Source organism: Anabrus simplex, chromosome 1 (genome assembly GCF_040414725.1).
Source record: "Anabrus simplex isolate iqAnaSimp1 chromosome 1, ASM4041472v1, whole genome shotgun sequence".
Lineage (NCBI taxonomy): Eukaryota > Metazoa > Arthropoda > Insecta > Orthoptera > Tettigoniidae > Anabrus > Anabrus simplex.
The window spans coordinates 1,138,836,376-1,138,858,506 of record NC_090265.1 but is presented as its reverse complement, the minus strand read 5'-3'; the positions used below and the strand labels follow the sequence as shown (position 1 = coordinate 1,138,858,506).

Sequence of the window (22,131 nt, the reverse complement as noted above, 5' to 3'; positions counted from 1 at the left end):
ACCTCTCAGTGAGCCCAACTGATAGCAGCATCTTCCTAAGTGCAAATAAGTCTCTTATTCCCAAGTCGCAAACAATGGTAAACAACTGTCACCACCACATTTCAATATCTCCACTTTCGCCACTTCACTATTTCCCTGAAATACTGGAAATTAAGTACAAAAAAAAAAAAAAAAACCCACCAGTCAACGCTCTTAAGAGCCACAGGTCAGATTGAGATTAAGGACCGAAAGAGTTCGGGAATCTCAAACAAATCCACTGCTGCCGCTCACGAGCGGCAGCGGTCGTTACGCGAGTTTCAGGCTCAGGTTGCGGATGGTGGTGTTCGAGTCCATCAACTCCCGAATGTAAACTTGCAACTAACCAGTTATTACCGCGCAGCTAGCAGCCATCAGTTGACGATATAAACTGGCGGAAAATGAATTCCCAACACTGAGAAGAAGTTGTGCTAGATCAGTAGCTCCCAACCTGTAGTACCCTTCAGAGGTACGCGAAGAGCCACTCAAAGGTACGCCAAAAATACAGTAACGGTCATTAGATTGGAGTATTTAAGTATTTGGACAAGAACTTTGTCAGATCGAGTTTTTCTTATATTGATGAATATTTTGAAACTTTGGTACACATGTGTATTTTCGAATGCCTTATACATAACCGAACTTAGTGGGTGTGGTTTGACAGATGGGAACACTGTATAAGTATAGGTTATGACAGTATTTAGACAACGTCAAGAAGGTACATCGTGGGTGGAAATGAGTTGTATGGCAACGGCATTTATATGCATGGTTGAGAAACTGCTCTGGAGATTCCTGGTCTCGTCGGTAGATATCTGTAGAGGAAGATATAGATGGTTACTGGGGTCTCGAGCTGTGGACTACCTGTTGTCCATTGCCCTTACGTTTGCGATCCTTGTGTAAACGTGTACGGCTTACGACGCTGCTGTCTAGGTGGAGGTTGGCACACCCCGTCTTGTGTCGTACATTTTTCTCTCGAGTATCCTCCTGAACCTTGTCCCTACGGATTTTGCGTGGGGTACTGTAAGCCGCCGCACGCGGATAAGCAAAATTGGAAGGGAAGAAAAAAAATCTAATAAGCAGCAGTTGTAGAGGGAAAAAGAGGATAAGAAGAGCTCAGAAGTAATATTAAATAAAACTTACTAATATGTTGGGCGTAGTAGTGACTTTTTGACACTGTCACAGATTTGTCTTTCATAACTAGTGATAATAATTAAAATAGAAAATATTTAACATAATTTTCAGAGTAAGTGATCTTGAAAATTGTTAGTAACTGTGCCATACGGTATATATGTTGTTTTCATTTGCAGTTAGGTTATTCGCCTTTATTTACGCTAGACTAACTTCAGTGTGACAGATTTGATACTTCCAGTATTTTATAACTCAGTGCATGACGTTCCATTGTTCGTATAGTTAGTATACTGCCGGCCCCGTGGTGTAGGGGTAGCGTGCCTGCCTCTTACCCCGAGGCCCCGGTTCGATTCCCGGACAGGTCAGGGATTTTTACCTGGACCTGAGGGCTGGTTCGAGGTCCACTCAGTCTACGTGATTAGAATTGAGGAGCTATCTGACGGTGAGGTAGCGGCTCCGCTCTCGAAAGCCAAGAATAACGGCAGAGAGGATTCGTCGTGCTGACCACACGACACTTCGTAATCTGCAGGCCTTCGGGCTGAGCAGCGGTCGCTTGGTAGGCCAAGGCCCTTAATGGGCTGTAGTGCCATGGGGTTGTTTTATAGCGTACTAATTTACAACACGTTTTCTTTCAGGTGAACCTTGGTGAGATTCTTCGAAATGAGTTCCCCCTGTATACCCTAGTTTCAAGCATTATCTTAATCGTCTTCTTCGTTTTACTATTCCTCGTTTATCCATTCGTAGTGGCGCTAGAAGGGAAGAAAGGATCATATACTCATGCTTTGTTATTTCCTATTATCTTTCACGCTTGTATTACGTAGTTTACACTGAAGCGCCAGGCGGCAGTGCGCCGGCTTCTCTCCGCTGGTTTACGTGGTACAAATCCCGGTCACTTTATTTGAGATTTGTGCTGGATAAAGCGAATTCGGATCCGGTTTTTCTGCGGGTACTCAGGTTTTCCTTTGTCATCTTTCATTCCAGTAACACACTGCAATATAATTTCATTTTTATCTGTCGGTCATTAATCATTGCCGCAGATTAATGCAACAGGCTTCGGCAGCCGTCACAAATCCGCGCCGCTAGATGGGGCTTCATTCAAAACAGGCTGTGAATTATCATTACGTGGTTTATGCTGGAGGAAATCTGTTTACCGTACGTATTATTTCAGCTGAAGCTTCGTGCGTGTATTTATCGATTAATCTATATATTTAAAGTTGACTTATGTTACAGCGAGTTTGAGACACTGGTTGAACCGATTAACATCGTAAAGCATTCTAACGAAACCTCTTGGCCTGTATATTTGCACCGTCTTTAAAAGCTTAAAAAACTTGCCTTATACTTCTAAATTAAAGAAAATGTAGCGTTCTGATTGGCATAGGCGCTCCCCAGTACTTCAAGGCCGCTTGAACAGTGAGAGCGCTGAGGCATGTGGCTCGATAAAGGAGGTGGACGGGGGTAAGTACGCATGCGCAGGCGGACGTCTTCCTGGTCAGCTGTACTTCGGTTCATTTCATCTTCTTCCAGGCTGTGATGCAGAGAGTCGCTTGGCCGAGAAGCTATTCAGCGAAATTTTGCTGTCTCTTCTGTAGTTCTGCCTGTATTTGCTAGCTTGAAGTGATTGTCCAGGTTGCCTATCCCTAGATTGGTTACCTTCAGTGATTTCGGATAAATGTTAATACTGAGGCTGTGAATTTCTTCCATTCCGATAGTCAGTGAAGTGAGTCAATCCTCCGTGCCATACGAATGTGCTAATTTTCAATTTTGATTTAGCCGACATGGTACTCATAACAAACCAGGAATATCTTTCAGTTACTAATGAAATCATTCACATGCTCCCACAAAACCACACAAATGCCAAGATTGAATTTTTTTTTATCGATGGTCCCGGGAGCACTAGAAAAACATTTAGAATGCAAATACGCTTCAGTTTAGGGCTTTGTTATATCAATAACGTGGACAGGAATAGTCGATTTACTTTTTATTTTCTTATCCCTTGTTTAATGTGCTTTTTACATGTATGTTATATTGTAATTTTTATATTTAACTTGTGTGTTCGACAGACTGAAAAGCTTTTAGGTTATATTTAACTGAGTCGACACTGAAAAGTATGGCTTCCTTCTTAACAAACATATGCTTATCGCCAAACATTTATTTATAATTGTATTAAATACTCTATTTGACCCCTCTTCAAAATACACCGCTTACTTGAAAATACACAGGCAAAAGCACAAAAGACGGAATTCGCTGATATTTTGCAAGAAATTGGTAACGGCGACTACTTCTCTGTTGAAGGTGATGGATCAAATGTTCCTGAATTACAGGCCAGAATTTTGGCACATGATGATATTGTGATTGAAATTTACAGCGAAACGTTGACTTTTGTGAAATATTTAATTTTCTGTAAAGTTGCCATTTCTTCATTAATTTGAAAAGCCATTGGGCTTATATTGGCAATTCAAAACCATACGTAGCGTCAACAGATTAATACTGAGGATGAAAGCTAGTTACTTAAATTTCCTACATAATTCTTGAATTGCTTGGAATGAATTGTTTGCCTCCACATATAAAATTTGGAACCATAGTTATACTCCTTAGAAATCTGAACGTTTCCGAACGGCTCCTAAACGGAACCAGTTTAGGGCCTAATTGTAAGAAGTATGTACGAAAATTTATTAGATTTGGAAATAATACGGGGGCCACGCGTCCGCCTGTCACCCGGCGACCCCGGGTTCGATTGCCGCCTGGGTCAGGGTTTTTTGATTGTAAATCATTAATATCCCTGGCCTGGGGACTGGGTGTTTGTGTCGTCCTTAATGTTCTTTTCCTCACATTCAACACTCGACACTTCCTCCATTCCAATTACACGCAGGTTCATGTCACATGGTGCAAGTAGGGGCAAACGACCTCTGTAAGTCGACGCTCCGAACAAAAATAGCATTACAAAAATGGCTATAGGCATTAAGGCATGACATGCTTCTCCTTCCTTCGGAGGCTCATCTGCGAAAATTAGTGCTCTTATGTGGTGAAAATCCATGCCATTACTGCTATTGCGTACTATTTCTGTGATGAGTAGAGTGAAAAAGTCCCATATTTTAATACCAACTCATCAAAAGTTGATGGATTCGTAAATTTAGGAGAACACACCCAAGAACACCGGAAAAATGAACTCTCAAATCATGCGTTAGTGTTCATGTCTGTGCCCCTATTGCCGGTTGCTGTGTATGCAAGCAGAAATTCCACACCTAGAGATATTTTATCACAAATTTTAATCAAGGCGATCTCACAACTGGAGAAATTGGTGCCAGAATTATTCGTTTCACCTGAGAAGGAAGTCAGTCTAATAAAAAGGTTTGAAAATGTTGAGGAATAAATGGGAAAGAAGGGAAGGTCATATGCTCTATTTCTAATCCTATTGATTCTAGTAGGAGACTTCGGGCCTTTTCAGATGTTGTACATATAATTAAGTGTATCAGAAATAATTTCCACGATACATGTTGCAGTCTATTTATATCTTTTAAAAAACCCTTGCCCTATAATCGGATAGTAATTGTGAGTCCAAATTTGAACTGACATTGACACCATTCGTCAATCAAATGAGAGTATTAGCTAAGAAGACGGAGAGAAGTAGGGTTGTAGTAGAAAAAAGCACAAAATAAAATAAGGCAAGCACTAGATTTCACCGAGAACATGGGATGACCTTTTACCGGACTGGGAGAACAATTTTGGCCTATTTAATAGTGATAGCCACAGTCTTGCCAAGGAGTGTTTAATTTATTATCTAGGAATGTATACATATATTTGGCCTATGCACTGTAGTATGCAACGTTATCCGAGGCCACAAAATCTCATAAATGTGTCGGCCTGTTTCACGGAAAGCCTAGAGAAAAAATACTTGTCGTAGTCCTCACATTTATTAGGGACTATAACAATAAATACAGCTTTGACAACACTTCTCCCAGCCATCATTCAAGAGCAGTTTAGGCTATAATGTGTTTGTGCAATTTGAAAGTGTGGTGGAACAAAAATTCTCTTGAAAACATAGCCTGTGGCGTGATATATTTTACGAGTATTTGGACAGTTTACACAGTATTACTATGAGTTCGAAAGAATTAAGAAGTTGCGGTTACCATGTTGCAGACATTAGGCCTATCCCTCAACTTGTTACATTATACGAAGTGTCGATTTTATTTTGTAACAAGGCCGATGAGAAAGGATCTGAAATCTTCTAAGGGCCGATTGTATAAACATAGCTGAACTGGGATCAATTTTCATTGGAGATCAGAAAGTGATCCTTTTCAAAGTGCTCGTTGTGCTGTAAAACGATGATCATAGGATTTTGCTTGGCAATGCCGTAAACAGCCTGGGGAATTCGAACTAATCAGGAGTGTGTTGGTAGTAAAGCCACGTTATTTCATCTTCGTGTTCTCTCTGATGTAGTGTTAATCATATCTCAAACATATGGACTGAAAAAAGGACATGAACATGGGAAAGCATGATAAGGGTATCAGTGAGCGAAGAAATCGAATCCTGAATTGACTTAGTTGTTACAAAATGTAAGAATGCCGTCGAAATTTAAAAAGACTGATGCTTTAAGTACGAAAGAGAAGGAAAACGCCTGGAAAGTACTGGCTTCTGACTTCAGTTTCCACGCAAATGTGGCGCGACGGCTTTGGAAAACGTTACAGTTATGTTACAAGAATGTCAGACGACGAACGGAGTCGGCTGCAGACGATAAGGCAAGCATAGATACCGGAATATTGTTTAGGCTGTTTACGTATTAATGACTGTTTGAGACAGGGTACCGTAGTTAACCAACTGTACATTCCTAACCGCAGTATTTCCTCCATTCAGCCCAGCCTCCTCGAAGACTGGATGTTTGTAGAAATCCCTTCTACCTGCTGAAATGTCTCCTACTTCAGGTTCACCCTCTAAGGAATGCAAGGCCATGTTACGTAGGACAAAAGTTGTCAATATAATAGGAGGAACCCGGAGTAATTTCATACGAAAACCCATCTTGAAGCCGGGAAATCGTCTTAACAACCCGGAAAGTTCTTTCAAATTTGCATCGCAATCTATTATATGCCATCTCTGCAGGTGTCGCTTCTTGTAATACTGGAGTGAGAAGGTACTCGCAGCATCGCTAGGCACTATCTCCGAAGTAATCCTTTGGACATTGCCTCCGCCTCAAACCGAGCATGAACTCAACTCCAAGCCAACTTGCTACTATGTCAAGACAACGCAGTTTAGCATCACGTATAACCTGTACATTAAGTGTGAACCGTCCATGCCTGTTCCTGAACACTTCAGCGTTGTTACCCCCCCGGCACTTGTGTATAGTCTATAGCACCAAGAATTCCTGGGAAGTGAGCTACAGTATGTCATAGAACTGACGCACGATTCTCCTTGCTTCTCTCTGGTCTATCGGCATATTTATAAACTGGAGTGTCAACGCATCAATTTCTCGCATTACTTTATGGGCGACTCGACAAACCATGGCTTTATCAGTTCTGAATAAATCACTAGCTAAAATCGCAGAGTCAGTAGAATCTGGGACATCGGAGTAAGTGGCTGGTTTCTATTCGATCGCCTCATTAGAGCTCCTCGAAGTCTAACTTCCATAACCTCAACAGTGCGTTTCGTTAAACCAACGAGCTAGAAAGAGGACATCTTCTCGTTGGGTTTAACGGAATTGCAGTTTAAAGGCTTTGTCGTTAAGTTCTATGAATGGGTTTCCTCTTTCTTAGAATGTTCGAGGAAACCGCCGAAATTCTTCGTTATCGTCATCTGAAGAAAAATCGGAATAATCAGACCTGTAATTCAAAGAAAGAATCGCGATAAAAATCCCTTCATCAGATTAAATACCGGTAATAATGCTGAACCTCATATTTTTTATTTTCTTATCATGATTTATTGTTACGGCACTAATTTTCACTACAAAAGCCTTCTTCTTTTCACGTTGATAAATGTGTCCTACAATACAAGAACGCTACTTGATCCGGATCACAAGGCTTGAACCAAGGAATTTGTTGGATCAATTTTGATTCGAAATCTAGGAGAAATGCTCTCGGATCATCGTTTATACGACACATATTTCAGCATCAACGTGATCTGCTATCAGTTTTACTCCTTCATATAGGATCAACTGCTTAATACAAACGGGCCTAAGACCACAAAGTCTACCCGGAAGCTATCTAAACTATCTGACAGCTGACTTCCGGAATGGTAGGCAAAAGCATACTATTTTTTATGCAACAATTGTCTTTTATTCATATGCTGACTGTAAGCTCAAGCTCACGTACTGCTGGAAGAGCGGTCTAGCGGAGGAACCGATCAACTAGGGGAGTAATAGTAGTAGTGGCTATTTCTATCAGAGTGCAGCCCTTGTAAGGCAGACCCTCCGATGAGGGTGGGCGGCATCTGCGATGAGTAGGTAACTGCGTATTATTGTGGTGGATGATGATGTTATTTGTGGTGTGTGAGTTGCAGGAATGTCGGGGGCAGCACAAATACCCAGCCCCCGAGCCATTGGAATTAACTAAACAAGGTTAAAATCACCGACCCGGCCGGTAATCGAATCCGGGACCATCTGGATCAAAGGCCAGCACGTTAGCTATATAGCCATGGAGCCGGACAACGAGGGGAGAGATCACACTTTTACCTTCTACTCGCTATGTCGGCAGTCTGCCACCACATGCTGGTGTGTTACGTGTTCTATCATATCCTCTTTGTTCTGTGAGTCTCGTTGAATGGCCACTGACCTTCCGTACAGACGAATCACCTAATGTGTTCTGATTTGTTTTCGATTGTTCTGTAAGAGTGCTTTCATTCTGTGGTGTAGTGGTTAGCGTGATTAGCTGCCACCCCCGGAGGCCCGGGTTCGATTCCCGGCTCTGCCACGAAATTTGAAAAGTGGTATGAGGGCTGGAACGGGGTCCACTCAGCCTCGGGAGGTCAACTGAGTAGAGGTGGGTTCGATTCCCACCTCAGCCATCCTGGAAGTGGTTTTCCGTGGTTTCACACTTCTCCTCCAGGCGAATGCCGGGATGGTACCTAACTTAAGGCCACGGCCGCTTCCTTCCCTCTTCCTTGCCTATCCCTTCCAATCTTTCCATCCCTCCACAAGGCCCCTGTTCAGCATAGGTGAGGCCGCCTGGGCGAGGTACTGGTCATACTCCCCAGTTGTATCCCCCGACCAAGAGTCTGAAGCTCCAGGACACTGCCCTTGAGGCGGTAGAGGTGGGATCCCTCGCTAAGTCCGAGGGAAAAACCGAACCTGGAGGGTAAACAGATGATGATGATGATGATGATGATGAACTAGATCAATGTTTTAATTAAAAACAGCACTGCTTGGCCGGGACTTCTAAGTTGTGTATAAACCATTTTCAACTGTAATCACTATTGCGTGTTTCTGTGTGGTCGATAGTGTGATGTGCTGTATGTAAATGAGGATGTGTATTTAGACGATCACAAACCACCCGGTTCATAGCTAGAGGAACCACTCAGGTATGGCTAAAATCCTCAGGGCCCTCTGGGTCGATGGCCACTATGATGACCATTCTGTTACGGATCCCGACATCGGTGGTATAATTGTCGGTGAAAACATAATTAACGAAGCTTCTCTATGCATGGCAATACTGATCTTTTTACATGTATTATTGTAGGTCATTTTCGAGTTATTAACTACCGATCAGTTGGCAGTTGTCAGCTTATCACACACAAACGATTTTACGGTTTGGTAAAATGCCGTTTTTTGCTTTTCGTCGCACCGACACAGGTCGTATGGCGACGAGGGGACAGGAAAAGCCTAGGAATTTGAAGGGAGTGGCCGTGGCCTTAATTAAGGTACAGCCCCAGCATTTGCCTGGTGTTAAGATGGAAAACCACAGAAAACCATCTTCAGGGCTCCCGACAGTGGGGTTCGAACCTAGTATCTCCCGAATACTAGATACTTGCCGCACTTACGCGACTGCAGCTATCGAGCTCGGTTGCATAAAACTAGGGAACAGTGCAGTAATTATTAATGCCTGAAACACCGAACTGGATGGCGTATGTACTCTACTCTCGTCGTACCACTAGCATGTTACCAGCAGTGTAGCGTACTGTGGTTGGGCGTCAGCCTAGCAGTCGACGCATTGTACCATCAGCGGTTCGAATCATGCATCGTTTAAGTATTTTTGCATCGGTATGATGTTTGAATACCTGAACACAGGCCCACGTTTGCCACATTCAAACAGTAGAACGACGCTGTTATTCATCATGTGCCCTGCGCATACTGCGCTAGTTATGCCTGAATGTAATCTCTGCTGTCTTTCGGCATGTTTTACACCGAGGAATACATTTGACATGGCGATTATGGGGAACCAAGACAAAATGCGTGCGACATTCCGCCGTGTTTAAAGGCGCCTAAGGACAGCACGCGTGATTTCCAAGCAGTCACCAGTCCGCGGTGAAACAGAATAGGCCGTTTTGGAGGCAGCTCGTAATAATCCACACATTAGTACAGGGGCGATTGCACAACAGGTGAACACCAGCCAGCCGTCCATCTAGCGAAATCTGCATGAACTTAAATTTCGCCCATACCATCTTGAGCGGGATTTCGAAGCTCTAATGGAGTTCTGTCGGTGTCTATTAGGCAGGCTGGACAATAATGCTGCATTCGTATCGCACATCTTCTCGGACGAATCGTGCTGCTTCCCCAGTAATGGGAACGTCAATCGCCACAACATGCACTACTGGAGTCGGGACAATCCTCACTGGGTGGGACAGACAGCCCATCAAGTACGATGGAGAGTGAATGTTTGGTATGGAATCTTGGGGGATCGCCTGATTGGATTTTATATCTTTGAGGGCCATTGGACGGGCTCACGGTACCTGCACTTTCTGGGTCAGGAACTTCCACCGCTGGTACAGGATGTGCCCTCGCACGATCGTTTGACGACGTGGTTGTAACAGGATGGAGCTCCGCCATATTCGACTTTACTCGTTCGTACCCATAGGAACGGGGAACTGTCAGGGAAATGGATAGGACAATGAGGCCCTGTTTCTTGGCCCATCAGATCACCGGATTTAACGCCGTTAGACTTCTTCTTTTGGGGGCATTTGAAGAACGTCGTTTACACTCAAGCGCCGGAAAACTCCGACCAGCTCTGGCAACCCATCACGGACTCCTGCCTAGCAGTTACACCTGGAATGCTTCAGCGCGCAAGACGATCTATTGGACGCCGGGCCCGAGTGTGCATAAACCAAAACGGTCATCACATTTGCTGCGATCAAACCTAGTCAGGGCAGTTGTGTTCCTATTACTTCCGGTACGTATGTGTCCGGCCTGCTAACTAATCGGCCCCTCTTAAGGCCACAAACACATTCTCACACACTTTGTATGAAAGCGGGTATTGAACTTACATTGCGTGTGGTACGTATTAAACAAATATTTCAAAAATACGGATCTTCGGCCCGGACTCGAACCTCCCACCTCACACGTACCGGTATGTCCTCTCAGCCGCGCCTTTGCGAACTACACTACGGTTCCTACGACACACTGTAAAGCTTATAGCATGTATTAGGTTTACTGCTGTTACAATATCAATTCAGTGTTTCGCCGGCGTGTCGAGTTCATGTGTTCTGGAAGACACACTCATGCCTTTCAGTGTTTAATAGGAGTATAAGATTAGGGTGTCCTATCATGGTGAGGTGGTAAATACCTAGATAGCCGGTTATGTTGACTGAGCATACCGGCAGGGCAGATCTTTTCAGGGTCACCTAATATTGCTGGTTGCATAAAACTGCATTGGAAGGGGCGGCTGAATCATAGGCCAATGGCTTTCTTTCTTTCTTTCTTTCTTTCTTTCTTTCTTTCTTTCTTTCTTTCTTTCTCTGGGCGTGTGTTTAAAAAAATGAAAACAGTATTTTACAATTATGGTGTTAGATACTGAGCTAGTTGGTTTTTTGTAATTTGCTTTAAGTCGCACCAACGCAGATGGGTATTAGGCGACGATGGGATAGGAAAGGCCTAGGCTTTTGAAGGAAGCGGTCGTGGCCTTAATTAAGGTACAGCTCCAGCCAGCATTTGCCTAGTGTGAAAATGGGAAACCACGGAAAACCATATACAGGGCTGCCGACAGTGGGGTTCAAACCCACTATCTCCCGGATGCAAGCTCACAGCTGCGCGTCCCTAACCGCACGGCCAACTCGCCCGGTAGTTGGCATTTTGGTATCCGAAGAAAGACGAAGAGCGGGAGTGTGTGTGTGCTGTATTTGTTTACTGAAATGTTGTTTGGCCTTTTGAAAATGGTCCACGTTATAGACAACAATTTGTGTCATTGCAGCTTTCAAAAGAAATCTTACCGAGCTCGATAACTGCAGTCGCTTAAGTGCAGCCAGTATCCGGTATTCGGGAGATTGTAGGTTCGAACCCCACTGTCGGCAGCCCTGAAAATGGTTTTCCGTGGTTTCCCATTTTCACACCAGGCAAATGCTGGGGCTGTACCTTAAGGCCACGGCCGCTTCCTTCCCACTCCCAGCCTTCCCTGTCCCATCGTCGCCATAAGACCTATCTGTGTCGACGCGACGTAAAGCAACTAGCAAAAGAAAAAGAAAAAAAAAAAGAAATCTTGTAACATCACCCCTTACAGACATCTCCGAAAGACTGACTGGGATTATTAATCGCGATCAGTATGGGCATGTGATTGACGCTGTTTTGAATTCCTCAGAAAACTATGATCGGCTTCTGCTGAAGTTGTTATTCACACATAAATCAATAGCCTGTATGTCGGTAATACAGTGAGAATTATAGTTGATAACAGAATGACATTCGTTCACTAGGTAAAAATCTGTATCAAACACTTCTTACCGCATTAGAAATGAATTTGTCGTAGCGAGATTGAGTGACTGTAGTAATGCGTGTTTCCGTAAATTGTTAGATATTCGGTATGTTATTCTTTTTTAATTGGAACAAGCTACTTGAGAACTATACAGAGACTTAACATCACATTGCGTTAATACCGGATTGCCGCCGTTCAGGGCGTTTCTTGGGTAGGCCTAGAGCCGTAGATAATGCCCAAGTTTTATTTTGATGTAGTTGATGTTCGAAGTACGTTATAAGTGGAGTTAATTTGAAGGTAAAATCGAACACTGTTTTAGTATGGTTTAGTGAGCCACATTTCGAGAGCGATTTATTTTATTAAATCACCCGTTCCAATCTGGGTTGACCAGCAGGATCCGGAAATAAGTGCAAATGAAACTAATTACTTAACGCATGAATTCTAATAAGATAAGTCAGCTCTTTAAGTGAAAGTATTGTGTTTAAATGGTGTTCATTTTAGCAAAAGGGTATGCAGAGAGACTTAGAACGCGGAGTGTACAATTGTTTCGGTCCTGCCAGAATGAATAAGAGCAGGTACGCCCGAATAGCACCTACATTTGATTCGTTGTAGAAGTCCTCAGATCTGTTAGTGTAAGGTATAGGACCTTTCTCCTTTCTTAATCTGTTTACCCTCCAGGTTTGTGTTTCTCTCGGACTCAGTGAGGGATCCCACCTCGACCGCCTCAAGGGCATGTTCTGGAGAGTGAGACTTTCGGTCAAGGAATACAATTGGGGAGGGGACCAGTACCTCGCCCAGGCGGCCTCACTTGCTATGCTGAACAAGGGCCTTGTGGGGAGATGGGAAGATTGGAAGGGGTGGACAAAGAAGGTGGAAGGAAGCGGCCGTGGCCTTAAGTTAGGTACCATTCCGGCATTTACTTGGAGAAGTGGGAAACCATGGAAACCCACTTCGAGGATGGCTGAGGTGGAAATCGAACCCTCCTCTACTCAGTTGGCCTGAGGCTGAGTGGACCCCGTTCCAGCCCTCTTACCACTATTCAAATTTCGTGGCAGAGCCGGGAATCGAACCCGGCCCTCTGGGGTGGGAGCTAATCACGCTAACCACTTTACCACAGAAGCGGACACCTACCTACTTACCAATATAATTTGAGCCTATATAAGATGGCAGTTTCCCCTAGATACTGTATTTTAAATCATGCAATGAACATAGCTTCACTTAATTTTAAAAGGCCTAGGAGTTGGAAGGAAGCTGCCGTGGCCTTAATTAAGGTACAACCCCAGCATTTGCCTGGTGTGAGAATGGGAAACCAGGGCTGCCGACAGTGGGATTCGAATCCACTATCTCCGCAATGCAAGCTCACAGTCGCGCGCCCCTAACCGCACGGCCAACTCGCCCGGTGACACCAATTTTAACCACACAACCATGTTGGTTCCTCAGTCCCAAGTCTACAGGGACAGGGGATCGTTTTTTTCTCTTGGAGGTTTGTTTGTGGCAGTTCGCATATGCCTTGAGGCGATTCACCGGGCATATTGTTTGATGCCATCGCGAGCGGGGAAACTAAAAGATATCGTTCAAACCAGTCTTAATGTCGTGTCGGATCCAGGACTCGAACCCGAGCTAGCGATGTTGCAAGTTACTGTGGTTACTCAGCAGCGTACTCGGCAGTGATTATCGCAACTGGTGTCTATAGTCAAGAGTTAACACGTTGCCATGTAAAGACGGTACGACTCTCTCTATGTCTCTCTGTCTGTCTCTCTCTCTCTCTCTCTATATCTCTCTATCTATCTCTCGGGAAGGGTGGGGGGATCTCTGAACTGCTGGCAGGCCTGCTGTCCCCGGCTGTGATCGATCCAGGCAGCGCCCGGCTACTGGCAACAGGTGGCTCGGCTCATGGCTACCTGGGCCGGTTCCGATTGCTGTGCCGGCTCGTGTCCATCTCCTTTTCTCTTCTACCGTATTGTTGTTTCCGGTATCGAAAATGGAGAGTACCTGGCGACCATAGCTCCTCATTATTGTATATACTAGTATCCCAGACGTATATAACCTTTCCGACTGCAAAAAACTTCGAAGAGAATGAAGTCACTCATTTTAAACTGTGGAAGTGAGTGTACAAAATGCTTTGAGTAATCAAGATATAAATAGTGTCTCTATGGAGGTTAATTCCAAAAATATGTTGCGTTAGTACCTCTGCACCGCACCGTTCCGTAATTTGATGAGAGATACGTGTTTTGGGAAACAGACATTCGGCTTGATAATTGTAAGCAGCTCCAGTGTAAACATCGTCGGGAAGGACTAGTTCTTGCTGACGCCGGTGTTATTACCTCATCATTAGGGTCCGTAAGTTTGACATGTCCTTTTTTTTTTTCTGTTGAAAACTTGAAACACGTTTTAGTCAACTGTGATTTGAAGAAAAAGGAAGTATTTATCGGTCATATTATAACACATCTTGACCTTATTAAGACTGTGCTCATATATCCGTAATTTTATAACTGGTAATATTTAATTAATTTCAGAGGCATTTGCTTACCAGGTGTTATCTCACATCCGTGAATTGTTGCTTGAAACTTCCCAGTTTTACTTTAAATGAAGGAACGTAACAAATAAGGTCTCTGAAGCTTAGAGACTGTGTAATAAATTTTCGTTTGCATTCTTAAACTACTTTCATAAATCTCGTTCCATGAAAAAAAAAAAAACGAGAGTAATTAGGTCACGCAGAGATCATCATCATTCCGTGTCCGGTCAGCATTTCCAAAATGTAGCAACTCCTATGGCCTTGTTGTTCGCCTCGATCAGGTCCTGCGTAGTGTAGGAATGTTCTAGTAGGGGACAGATGAGCAGGTTGTTCGGATTTTGTGTTGCATCACACTCGAAGGATGCATCTCCATCAGCTGGAAGTATGGCCCCTTTTTGCATGTTAGTCTTGCAAAGAGGTACGCCCACCCTAAGACGATTAAGTGATCTCCAAATAGAGTAGGGCAGGTCATTTCCTGGAGCATGCTCTTCCACCTGGAGATGCGGTTAGACTCAGATGTTCCTACCAGTGGTTGAGTCCGGGTGATGAAGCTCTTTCTCGACTTCAGTCGACAGACTACAGCCTGGTGATCATGCAGTGGGTGGCGAGAATCATTAGTCTGCTTTGTCCTCTCTGCATCAGCAGCAACAGCCACTTCTGATAGTGGGGGGAGCTATTCCAACAATTGGGTAGAGTTTGTCAACTGGAGTTGGCTTCAGACATCCCGACAAGATTCGTACGGTCTCGTTGATTGCAATGTCAACCTGCTTGGTGTGAGTGGATGCACTCCACACAGGTGAAGCGTACTCTGCAGCGGACACACACAAAGTAAGAGCAGAGGTTCTCAGGACGTGACGGCTTGCTCCCCAGGTGGTGGCTGTGAGCTTTCTCAAAATATTGTTCCGTGAACTAACTTTCAGTCTGGTGTTGTGGCAATGTTTCTTGAAGGACAATGTTCGGTCAAGATTAACACCTAGATACACAGGTGTTGGACAATGTTCTAGTCGTTTGCCTTGCCATATAACGTCCAGTTCCTGCCGAGCTTCTCTATTCCTTAAGCGAAATGCGCACACCTGAGTCTTGTTGGGATTTAGATGATTGTCTCCACGCAGAGATGAGCGCCTAGGAACAGTTAGACTCAAAATGTGTCACAGAACCGCTAAATTTCCATCATCGGCCATTGCAAGGAAAGCCTCTGATGTCAACAAGGCCTGTGCGAAATATCTGCTTATAAACCTCTGGCGAAAGTTAACAATCATCACTTCAGCAGTTTTCTACAGAAGTACACCAACCAGCATATTCCGACAGCGCGAACACTTCGGAAGTGTGTGGCTACTAGCTGCGATGACTTTTCAGGTTGTATAGTGTCATCTATTGCCCGTCCGTCTCTGTAGCGTAAAGGTTATTATTAGATGCCATCCTCGGGGGCCCGTATTCGATTCATGGTACTGCCAGAAATTTAAGAATGGCAGGAGGGCTGGTATGTGGTTGAAATGGTACATGCAGCTTACCTCCTTTGGGGGTGTGCCTGAAAAGAGCTGCACCACCTCGCGATGAGGACACGAGTTTTTTTGTAATATATTGCCTATAAAAATGTAAGGGTTTCCATGGTTGAAACTACCGTCTCTGAATTAAGGTACTTAGCAATTGTTGTTGTCGGGGTTTTAAGGGATGACCGACCAGGAGAAAGTGTATCCTTTCTTGTGAATGGTTAGAGAACACGAATCATTCAGCAATTGATGTTATAGCTGACAACGCATGCTGATGTGGACAAATTAATTAAAACAGTTCAGAAAATCAAAGCTTCACTACGAATGCAGGAATGTAAAGAAGTTGCTCCCACGATACTTGTGCTTCTTCATCCCGTTCTTAAACGATAGAGAACTAGGCTGAAAACTGCGAAGTACTACTACAGCTGGTAACTGAAATTGAAGACGTCGATGATTTCAGTAAAGACGAAACTTCCTCAGTCGGAACTGCCAAGGGACTGTTTTCAAGTTCCAAAATTTCTGGGGACCTCGCTTATATTAAGTCTGATTCTAGCATAGTATCAACTACAGTTGATATCGTTGGGAGAAACGGTCGTTCAACTCTGCGATGGCCTTCATCTTGTGACAAATGTGAAAAGTGAGTTAGACGCTCTACGTGGCAAAGTTGGTGAATGTTCTTTTGCAAAAATTACACATTTGTTGATCAAGAAAGGGTACTCTGCAAGACTGGAGGCATTTTGAGTGGAAATCCACCAACGTTCGCTCAAGGTGAGCCTGAATTCAACAGCAATGAATCGACTTTTTCAAATATGCCATAACACCTTCCTGCGATGTTTCGTCAAATATGTCATAACACCTTCCTGCGATGTTACGTGAAGTTTTTGACGCTATAAAGCTATGCTGAACGTGGATATATAGTTTTTATATGAAAACTTTAAAACGTAAGTAATTCGCCTCTACACTTCTCTTAGACATTTCTTTCATGTCTGCAGTGAAATGGCATCTCTCGTTTGCACTGAAATTTCCATACAACGATTACCAATACAACGATAATCTCTTTCTTCCTCTTTAATGATAAAATATTCCGGTCCCGCCATTAATTCAATATAAAACTGCTCTCGATATAATGATACTTCCGTTAACGATAAATCTCTCCATTATTTTCTTTTCTGACCTCTGCAATGTGCCTGCCTCACCGTACTAGGGTAATCCAATCACAATAGTAGTATCTGTTACTGCCTTACGAAATTGAACTTTCCTATAGCTGTGTACTTCCTGAGGAGTGCGTTTGTTGGCGAGTTGTGGCAACTCGGCAGCTAACGAATTCCGTGGAGATCCAGATAGTGTGAAAATACAGGATTAAACGACAGTACTGTAGCTGTCGAGCAGCTGCTTAAAACTAAAATAACACCTTTGTTATCACATTTTGACTTGACACATTGTCATCTGTCATACATTCCAAGGACTGTAATAACTAGCTGTCGTGTTTCGGCCTGGAGAGACAATGCAGGTGGTCAAGGTGTTCTTTTCTTATACGTTCGGTGCGTTTTTTGAAGCATGGCTTCTCGTTCCCGGAAGCAAATAAGTCGGTAGCGGAGATTAACGACAATTCAATAATTATATGTGGGGAAAACAGACGTAGCAAGCAGTTTTTGAGTATTCCTGTTGACGCAGTTCTCGTCTATATGTTACCGGGAATTAAGCGATATTATACGGCAGGTAGACAATGCGATCCCTTTCTGGTGTGTGTTCACCAATTCAAACGAGAACCCGTTATACTAAACCCTCTTTAAGTCCCCTACAACGATATACCGGGTGGTACAGCTGCTCCTATTCACGCAGTTTTATGCAACCCGCAGGTTATAGTCGATCCTAAAAATATTGACCTTGACTACTCACTACAATGTCTGCTCTTACAACGCTTTCCATAATTCGTTTATTCGTGTCAAGCAAATCAGCATTAATGATAAAATACCGATTGATGGTAAAGAATCGTGAAAATTATGTGTCGCAGAAACGTCCTGTACAGAGAATATTACTGGTGAATGACTAGAAGTAGCAGCAACACAACAGCGCTAAACAGCAACCCGTGATAGCCGAGCTTGCTAAAAGTTAAGAGGAGAGTACCGGTGTTCGTTAGTAGGCGGTTCGAGTCCTGTGTACGACGAATATTCTTATTGCGTTGTTGATGTTCGTGAGAGTCGTGTTGTTGACGACAAATCTAAATCATGATCAGTTCTCATATTGCAGGTACTCAGCTATGTTTGTTTTTAAGGAGCTCTTAAAAGAGCTATTTGCAATAAAGTGAGATTGTACCGACAGCGGTGCGATGGGCTTATGCATGGCCATTCGATTAATGAAGCAAATGTTCAAAATGACCACCTGCTTCGTTAATGCACATCTTAGCACGGTGGAGGAGAGACATTCTTGCTTGCTGCAACATATGTGGTGGAATCTGCCTGCAGGTTTCCGTGATGAGCCGCCGTAAATGATTCGGGCTCTCAGGCTCCTGCTCATAGACTCTTTCCTTTAAATAACCCCAGAGGAAAAAGTCGAGTGGAGTAAGGTCAGGTGATCTAGCCGGCCATGTGACCGGACCCCCTCGTCCAGGATATGTCCTATGCAAGTGGTTCCGTACTGCCAACGACCAGTGTGGGGGAGCTCCATCCTGCTGGAACCACATCCGTAACCGTGTCATAAGGGGCACATCCTCCAATAAGAGTGGGAGGTACTCACGAAGAAACTCTAGATAGCGTCGTCCCGTGAGGTTTCCTTCGAAGAAATATGGTCCAATTATCTTGTCGCCTAGTATCCCGCACCACACGTTGACGCCCCATTGTACCTGAAATCGAGCTCCCCTGATCCAGTGAGGATTTTCAACGCTCCAGTAATGGAAGTTGTGACGATTAACAGTTCCGCTGTTGTGAAATCTGGATTCATCACTAAAGAGATTGTCCATTAAGGAATTCGCATCAGCTTCAACACTTTGTAATATCCATTGCGAAAATTCTATCCGTTTTGGAAAGTCATCTCCGTGAAGTTCCTGGTGCAGCTGTTGATGGAAAGGGTGGAATTTATGGCGGTGCAATATTCGCAGTACAGATACATGACTGATGTTCAGTTCATTTCCTATGGCCCGTGAGCTTGTGTGCGGGTTGTATACAATTGCATTTTGAACAGCTTCGTCGTTATTTCCAGACGTCACTGGAGCATCCCGAACGGGGGGTAATGTATGAAATGACCCCGTTGCACGCAACAGTCTTTCAACACGTCGAAATGTATCTGCAGTTGGCAGCCTTCGTCCAGGAAATCGTTCTTGATACAAGCGTCTGGCTTCCCGTGCATTTTGCCTTGCTTCTCCATAAAGTAGTACCATATTCACATAATCATCCCGTGAATACATAATGTTTGCTTTCGTGCTAACCGTACAGTACGTGCTCACACGTTGCTGCTAGGATTACGATATGCTGTTTCATGTGCCCTACGTATGAAGTGTAGACCGCTGTTAGTTGGTCTTCGAGTCGAACATGCGCAGTTGCTTGGTTGAATAGGTGGGTCAGAATGTTGACAACACGTGCACTGCGCTTCATTCCCTGTAGTCGTTTGCCATATGGAAGTCGCATGTTATTATTTCTTTCGTATGCATGCTTTCTTTGTAAAGGTGGCAAATTACTTTTGAGACTTAAGAACGTTAAATATTTATTACGAATGGCCTTACAAGTATAATATAAAAATAAATTGAAAAGCTCGTAACTAGATTCGAACTCTAAATGCCTGCTAACATATCGTATGCTTGCTGCGATTGGTGCCATGTAGCCACTGCAGGCGACAATGAATTGGTCTCGTAGCTCTGTACTAATGGAATTACCTAGGCTATCGCTTCGATACTGATCGTTGATGTTAAAAGTTCTGAACTCGAATGTGCAAACACCACAGTGAACTAAAGAATCGCGTCTCTCTTACGCCCAGGTAGTTGCAACCATTTTCTACGCGTTACTTGGTTGAATGAGTCCAGCGTTATGTTTTAGGTGGTATTCACAATCGGTGCGTATGTGGCGATATTTATGATACCTGTTTATTATAACTTCCATAGAAGAATATCGGAGACTTCAGAAAGGTCTTCGTAAACGATGCCTAGGCGAATACGAAATGACATTAAAAAATGCATGACTCAAGAATGGTTGGAACCCTTCCTGCTTCAAGTAACCTATCGAGGTACGTCTTCCATACGTAATTCCGCGCAGCTATTTGCAACGTACAAGCGCCATCCTTGTAACTCTGTATTCACGAGGAGAGCGGAAGTTCCCGCTTCGACAAGTTACTGATGAGTTACAGCCTTATGGTCCCGTTTTATGCCTTTTTTGATCGCTCTAACGGTAGTAATTACATGGCGTAAGCTATCACATCTGCTGTACAGCATTTGCGTGCCACAGATTATACACTACAGTGCAAAACACGTTTCTATCAATTTCGATGTGATGAGACTGTACAAAATGGTGGTGCATTGATATGTCTGTAATTGGTCTTACCCTATCACGTTTTCTATGATACCACGACCACCCTTTCTATCAAAAGAAAATGGCCTCTTGGACCAATCAGGTGCCCAATTCTCTACCGACAGCTATAGGCGTGTTTATGGTTTGTACAGTATAGTAACATTTCGTAAAAATTAGTAGAGTATTGGACACCGCTCTACATAAAATGGTACAGTGTTTTTGAGATGGACGTCACTTACTGCCTCTTGTACCATTTTTCCATTGTGCGGAGAAGTCTACATCGGGTTAACTGCACATAACATTGCTGTAAGGTGTTGCGCAAGATGGGACTAAGAGGCATTTACGTCCTAGCTGGTTGCATATATTCGGGAAAAATAGGGGCAGCTGTACCACCCGGTATATATTTATGCCCGGGCGGTATCGTATCGAGATTTCACTTTATGTTGACTGTTAGATAAAATATAACATTTAATGTGCAGATTATATTTAAAAACGGAAGTATTAAGAAAATAACCGTTTTAAATTAGAGGCAACATGGAAAAACTTCAATCTTTGAAAGAATAAAATGCTTCCATATGTCATTAAATTCTATTTTAGGTCACATTTTCACAGTATTTGAGGTCATACATAAGTACTTGCTTCCGCCCCCTCCCCCCTAACTTTTTAAGGTTAAACTCTTTGGAGCCATAAAAATAATACCGGGCGAGTTGGCCGTGCGGTTAGGGGAGCGCAGCTGTGAGCTTGCGTCCGGGAGATAGTGGGTTCGAACGCTACTCTTGGCAGCCCTAAAGATGGTTTTCCGTGGTTTCCCATTTTTACACCAGGCAAATGCTGGGGGTGTACCTTAACTAACGCCACGGCCATTTCCTTCCCACACGTAGCCCTTTCCTGCCCCATCGTCACCATAAGACCTATCTGTGACTGTGCGACGTAAAGCAACTTGTAAAATCATCATCTTTCAAACCTGCACCTCCTTCTCAGTCTCTTTGCTTCTCTGTTATAGTATAGCGGGTTTTTAACATTCCTTACCACCTTCAAATGTACATACCTGTTTTCACATTCCTCAGCATTTGCTGTTTACATTTTTATTTACCGTTTTCCGCTGACCATAATTACTTTTTAAAAACTCCCTCATGCTTGTCCTATCAGCCTACTGCCTAATAGTCCTATTTATGACCTGCCTTTCTATCACATTTATTTTTAACTACGACAAAAACAGCTTCGTGATCACTAATACCATTTGTTACTTCAGTTACTTCAGTTTTTATGTAGGTCCCATCTGGTTTTACCGGTACCACATCCAGAATATTCTTGCCTCTAGTTGGTTACATCACTTTCCATCACTTCCATCGCCATGCAGAGAGATCTGTAACGTTTATATCCTCTTTAATGTTATTACCCGAATGAAGATAGTTTCTTATATTTTATCACGTAGGTAGTTGCGGTGGACCCGTTTCACTTCATCAATACAGTAATTAAAACTGTGATGACTCCTCCTGTTGGTGAAAGGTACAACCTGACCTTTTACCCTGTTACCAATCCCTTTTGAGGTCTTTTTGACAGTGGCTCACAATCCTATACTTTATTTATACTCTATACAGTGTAACATCTTCCGCACAAAGCCTTATTTGTGATTCGTGGTCATATATTTATTAGAAAACGTGTATAAG

The 22,131-nt window shown here is 43.5% G+C and overlaps 1 protein-coding gene across 14 annotated transcripts in view; it reads left to right on the top strand.

Moving 5' to 3' along the window:
* Positions 1 to 22,131, top strand: part of heph (polypyrimidine tract-binding protein 1 heph) — a 1,355,684-nt gene that overhangs the window by 1,063,258 nt on the left and 270,295 nt on the right. The gene's annotated exons all lie outside the window — the stretch shown is intronic.